Raw genomic sequence first — 7,423 nt, forward strand, 5'->3', positions numbered from 1 at the left:
GATGGGTAAGCCACTAGCCTTCAACGGGTTCTAGTAAACCGCACTGAGTGACTGCCATGCATGTCACTAATTCAAGTGGGAGAGTGGCTGCTGAGTAAGCCACTAGCCTCCAAGCGCTTATTTCATTCATCGACCCTCGGGGTCGGTCTGGCATTAATGCTCTTTGAGTCATTCAATGCTAATAATCGATTAGATCCAATCTTACTGGCCTGCGTGACACACGCCAAGGCCGTCCTGACTAATAAGTCAGTTCATCGTGATCAATGCCCAATACCACTGCCGAACCTGACTAATAAGTCACAGCTTCACAGTGATACTAGCACCCTTGCCAAACCTGACTAATAAGTCAGTGCCATGCACAAATGAGCAACATATGTTAAGCATTCTATGTTCAATCCATGTCCATATTCTCACATTCAACATGCCTCAGGAATATCCATGCATGTTACACTTGGGGTGCAGTTTTCTTACCTCTGGTTCGAGCAAGAACGAACAAAAGAACAACCCTGAGAACGATCGACTTTTTGGTCCTTTAGCGGTTACCTGGTCATAACCAAAATGTAGGATTCATCAATAAAAAGTGATAACTGAGGATTCCCAAACCAAAACCCAGCCCCCGAGACCTCAAATACTACCCAACCGGGTACTAGGTCCAACCCCGAGGCCCATGGTTTGAATCCCTAAGCTAAAAACCATTTTTAACAAAACTTGGCCTATGGGCCGCGACCCCAAAAAGTCGTGCCGCGGCACGCCTCTAAGCTCCATCTGCCAGACGCGTGTGGGCCGCGGCACGCAAAAGCCGTGCCGCGGCACCCAGCCCAGTTCAGCCCAAAACCAGCACGCGAACTCATAATTGCCCCTGCGTTTTACCCTTGAAACCAGCCTTTCAAACCAACTTTAAACCTCTTCCAAACACCCAATTCAACCCCCTATCAACACCCTTAACTCACTCTCATCAAACCCCAATCAAGCTAACACAAAATCCTCCTTTGATTCATACTTCCCACATCCAAAAACATGAATTGAAAGCTATAAACAAAAACAGAGTATAACCTGAAATTCAAAGACAATTCCTTACCTCCAACTGGTTTTGAACCCTCTTAAGATGATGAACTAAGACCACAACCTCCAAGCTTTGATTCCCTAACTTGCCACCTCAACTTGGGACCAAAAACCTCAAAGAATGATAGAGAGGAAATGATGTACGGGAAGGAAGAAGAAGACTCTCTGTTTTTGCTATGTTTTGAACGGTTTCCACAGCCTTCTAAAACCACATATATCCTAGCCAAATGACCTAAATGCCCCTAGGTCATTTAAGGCTCTAAAACCAACTTAAGGGCAATTTTGACATTTTCCACCTACACCGTTAATCATAATTAACGCTTCCCTTTTCCCGCTAATCTCAATATTCTCAAACTCCAATATTTCACATCCCGTTACCCTTTAATACCCGGTAACACTCTAACCATTAAAACACCCCGAGACTCACCCCAAGCCCCGAGCTTAAGCCTGTTATGACCAAACCGACGTTTAACATTTCTTTGATCGTCTCATACCAAATGGCTCGAACAAACCCACATCATAATGTGGTCTCTAATTATATCACCGACATGCGAACAATTAATCAATTTACCCTCAACGGGCCAAATCACCATCACACCCCTGTATAAAGAAGTATGGACTCACATGCATGCATTTCACATCATATCATAATATAATCAACATATACATGCATTTAATCAATTAATAATACAATTAAGCAAGTATGGCCCTCCCGGCCTACTGTTCACATCGTTAAATGCATTGGAGAATTTGGGGCTTTACAACACTAGTAAGATAGACAAATTTATATATATATATATAGAACAATTCCTCTATAGAGGCTTCACTTTAAGCCCTAACGTAGAGCTCTCAGTGTTTCTCGACCCGTGAACAAATTTTGGTGCGATTTTTTTTATGACCGTGTATATTGTAGCTATTTAGAGCATCCTGCAAATTTTCAAAAAATTATGAATACTTTACAGTACCGAAAACTAGGTTCAAACATGTTGTTTTCCACACGCATAAAAAAAATTAGTCATGCGTGCAACAATATGTTTGAACTTAGTTTTCGATAATGTAAAATATTTGAAATTTTCTGAAAATTTGCGAGATGCTCTAAATAGCTACAATATACACAGTCATAAAAAAAATCGCGCCGAAAATTAATCACGGGTCGAGAATACTGAGAGCCCCACCGGTAGGGATCAAAGTGAAGCCCCTATAGGAGAATTCCCCTATATATATATATATATATATATGACAAATTCTAACAATGTTTAACTCATGAAACAATGCATATCAAAAAGTTTTGAATCAAAAGAATAGAAATGGGCCAATACACAGTAGGATTATACTGGTTCAAAGAGTAGTTTCCTAGTCTTCTACATGCAATTTTGGAACATCATCATGGAGGCTTTTATTGATCATCAATGGAGAAAACATACAGTCAAGTGGCTAACCAACAAGCACTCAATCTCAGTGAAACACTCACTCACTCACCCGAGCAATTCACTGTCACAACAGTAGTGAAATTGCTCAATACAGTAGCCCCAAAACCCCACACTCATTCTCAACTCTCTTCTCTCACTTTCTTGATCTTATCTCTTTCTCAATCTTGGAGCTTCTCCCTCTTCATCTGTTTTTGAAAACCGTGTCCCTAACAAGGCCCCTTGAAACTTAAAACTTATATATGATAGATAGTAAACAACATTATGAGCATTAAATCCATAAATAAGATTCAATAACAACATTCAATACTCATTCACCAAACTAAGATCACATTTTATTTAGAGCATTGATTGAGAATGTGAGAATATACCTCCCATATTGCCAATCCCTTCTAGAGCCATTTCCTCCCTTTGAAATCTTCCAATCCACCTACAAAATCAAGTGCAAAATGCAAGAGGAAACTAATGGATAGCAAACCCTTACCACAATACCACACTACCTTCAAATTTCACCCATACAACATATATATATTATGCTCTTATACCTTAAGAGGTATTAGTGGGATAATTGGGGCTCATTATATTATGAAGTGGTGAACTATAGTTTAATGGGCCAACACATAGTCATTAGGGTGCCACCATATGCCTCTAATGCAATTAGTAAGTGTAAACCATCCCATTATGGTTATTAGTAATTAGTAGGCACTTTAGTTAATGGTTGTGATTATGGAATAATGTCTATGATTATATTAGTCCATAACAATAATTCTAACATTCTCCCACTTGGACAATATAATCAAACCACCATAATATTGTCTAACACATATATGGCAATCAAATAAATGATACATAATATTATACCGATACGATACAAATATTACATGTGACTTGGCCCTGTAGACATTTAAATATCATAACAACCATTAACTATCAAACCAAACATGCATGAGGTACAATTGATTGAGACTATGCGCATTCATTTCCTTTTGTACCTGTCACTTCGATGAACAATAATATATACATATATAAATATATATACGTAATAGCAACAATAAGAAGTGGCTTAAATTATCATTATGCATGTTCAGAACAAAACACAAGCTATAAGCAATCCATACAAAATACCAGCATGTTCAATACATAAATAACAAAACTCCCACTAAGCTCAACAAGCTAGGCTCCTGACAATCCCATTCGGGCAACGTGTTCCAAAAACACACATATAGGTAAGCCTTTCGTTAGTGGGTCTGCTAACATGCTAGTGGTAGGCGTGTACTCAATAGAAATGAGGGACTCAGCGACTTTCTCTTTAACAAAATAGTACTTTATATCAATATGCTTTGAGCGAGAAGTACTCCTAGTGTTCTTAGAGAAAGCTACTGCTGCGGAGTTGTCACAATACAATTTCAGCGGCCTCGAAATAAAGTCTACAATACTCAATGCTGAAATGAAATTCTGCAGCCATACTGCTTGACAAGTAGCCTCATAACACGCCATATACTCTGCCTCCATCGTAGAAGAAGTTGTGAGTGTCTGCTTGACACTTTTCCATGAAACAGCTCCTCCAGCCATCATATAAATGTAGCCTGAAGTGGACTTTTTATCATCCACGCATCCTGCATAATCGACGTCACTGAACCCAACTATATCAAGAGTGTCAGCTCGCCGGTAAGTCAACATATGATCCTTAGTAGCCTGAAGATACCTCATGACTTTCTTAGCCGCTTTCCAATGGCTAAGACCAGGATCATTTAAGTATCTACCCAACACGCCGACAACAAAAGCAATATCAGGGCGTGTGCATACTTGAGCATACATCAAGCTACCAACCAGTGATGCATAAGGAACGACTTTCATTTCATCTCTCTCTTTATCATTTTGTGGGCATTGAGCCTTTGAGAACTTGTCACCCTTCACTATTGGTGCCTTCCCAGGAGAACATGCATGCATATTGAATCTTTTAAAGATCCAATCAATGTAAGTCTTCTGAGACAAACGAAGAATACCATTAGCCCTATCCCGAAGGATCTGAATCCCAAGCACGTAGGAAGCCTCACCAAGATCCTTCATATCAAAATGGCTAAACAAAAGTTGTTTCATCTCAAACAACAGGTCAGAATTATTAGATGCAAGTAGGATGTCGTCAATATATAATACTAGAAAAATAAAACTGCTCCCATTGACCTTCATGTATATACATTGATCTACTACATTCTCCTTGAAGTCATTTGCAGTGACAATCATATCAAACTTGAGATACCACTGCCTTGATGCTTGTTTAAGCCCATAGATAGACCTTTTGAGCTTGCAAACCATGTGTTCTTTGCCAGACTTCTCAAAACCAATAGGTTGAGTCATGTAAACATCTTCAAATAAATCTCCATTCAAGAAGGCGGTCCTCACATCCATTTGATTGAGTTCTAGATCAAAATGAGAAACTATAGCCATAATGACTCGCGACGAATCTTTGGTAGAAACAGGTGAAAAAGTTTCTTTGAAATCAATACCTTATCTCTGGCTATAGCCTTTAGACACAAGCCTAGCCTTATACCTTTCCACTTGCCCATTCGAGTCATGTTTGATCTTATACACCCATTTGCATCCAATGGATTTGCAACCTTTGGGTAGTTCAACCAACTCCCAAACTTCATTTTGTGACATAGAACTCAATTCTTCTTTCATTGCATCCATCCACAACATAGATTTAGGACTACTCATGGCTTCTTGATAAGTGACTGGCTCAGAATTATCTCCCACATCAAACTCATGTTCCTGCAAATAGACAAGGTAGTCATCAGGAATAGCAGACCTACGGGTTCTCTGTGATCTTCTCACCATAGCTTCATCATCCCCAATATCAAGATTTTCACCTTGTTCTTGATTTTGAGGTTCATCATGAGTTTCTACCGAAATCTGTTCAATCACAGGGTCATCAATAGGAGCGGAAGCGACATGTACAGGGACAAAAATGTATTCTTCCCTGAAAACAATTTCTCTTAACCCTTGACTTGAACCAAATTCATCCTCAAAATAGACAGCCCTATCTGATTTTATAACACTGGTGGTGTGAGATGGGCAATAAAATCTGGAACCCCTTGATCCAATGGTGTAGCCTACAAAATAGCCAATAATGGTCTTCGGATCAAGTTTCTTAGACTGTGGGTTATAGGGCCTTACTTCAGCTTTACATCCCCAAACATGAAAATGACGCAAACTCGATTTCTTACCCGACCACAACTCGTATGGTGTCTTTGGGACATACTTACTAGGCACTTGATTCAAGATATAAGCAGCAGTCCTCAATGCCTCACCCCATAAAAATTCTGGCAAGCTAGAATGAATCAGCATACATCGCATCATGTCAAGTAGTGTGCGATTTCTCCTTTCTGCGATTCCATTCTGTTGGGGTGTCCCTGGCATTGTATATCTTGCATCAATACCACATTCCTGTAAGTATTTGGCAAAAGACCCGGGGTTCCTTCCATTTTCATCATAACATCCATAATACTCTCCACCTCTATCAGAGTTGACAGCTTTGATCATTTTTCCCTTTTGAAGCTCAACATTCGTCTTGAAAATCTTAAAAGCATCCAAAAATTCAGATTTTTCACGAATGAGCTCAACATGGCCATACCGGGAAAAGTCATCAATGAAGGTGATAAAATATTTATAACCACCCATAGCAGACGGAACAAAAGGCCCACAAATATCAGTATGAATAAGCTCTAATACATCTGTGCACATGTCTGACTTGCTCTTTCTAACCTTGGCAGTTAACTTTCCTTTAATACAATCAACGCAGGCAGTGAAATCTGAAAAATCCAGATCTTGAAGTACCCCATCTTTGATCAACCTTTCCATTCTGTCTTTAGAGATATGACCTAAACGTTTGTGCCACAACATAGAAGATTTCAAATCTAATCTTGCACGTTTAGAGCCAACAACAGCATTAAGACAAGAAGTAGAAGAAACAGAAGCAACATCATGCAAATCAAGTTTATATAAATTTCCACATAAAGTTCCATTTCCAACCAAAAGAGACTCACGATACAAAGTGAGTTTTCTAGTTCCAAAAAGAAAACTATAACCTAGCCTATCCAAAATAGATACAGAATTCAAATTCCTCCTAAAAGTGGGTATGTAAGCAACATCCTGTAACTCCAAAAAATGTCTTGTATTCAACTGTAATCTAACTGTCCCCAAAAAATTCGACTTGGACTTTTGTATCGTCTCCCATGTACACATTCTGCTCCAGACTACTCGGTCTTCTTAGACTTGTCACTGCCTGCAAGGAATTCGTAACATGAATTGTGGCTCCAGTGTCTAACCACCAATAATTTGAGGGCACATCAATAATATTGGATTCTAAGCAAACCATCACAAAACAGTTACCTTTCTTCTCTAGGTGAGCTTTGAGCTTTCTACAATCAGCTTTTTTGTGTCCAAAATTCTGGCAAAAGTTGCACTTCCCTTTGAAAAACTCATTCTTATGACCATTAGAGGATGAGCTGGACTGTCCATTCCCTTTAGGACTAAGTGCCTTTTTCTTGGGAGGTTTTTGGTTACCAGAGTTATTGGAAGTGAACTTTCTCTTGTGAGGATTGTTTGGGTTCGTCACCATGGAGATACTTCTTGCCCTTCCCTTTCTCATGTCCTCTTCTTCCTTGGCAAGAATAACAGTCATCTCCTCAATAGTCCATTGCTCCTTTTGAGCATTGTAGCTTGATCTAATTGAATCAAATTGGGGAGGAATGGTTTCCATCACAAACCACACCATGTAATCCTCACCAAGATCCAACCCCATAGCCTTAAGCTTTTGGTAAGAACCCATGAGCTTGTCGATATGAGCTCTAATATCACCCGTATCAGCGTAATGGGTGCAATGGAGCAAGGTTAAGCACTCATTCTTCTCATTCATTGAGAAATTTTTGTAC

The sequence above is a fragment of the Humulus lupulus genome, chromosome 7, assembly GCF_963169125.1.
Source record: "Humulus lupulus chromosome 7, drHumLupu1.1, whole genome shotgun sequence".
NCBI lineage: Eukaryota > Viridiplantae > Streptophyta > Magnoliopsida > Rosales > Cannabaceae > Humulus > Humulus lupulus.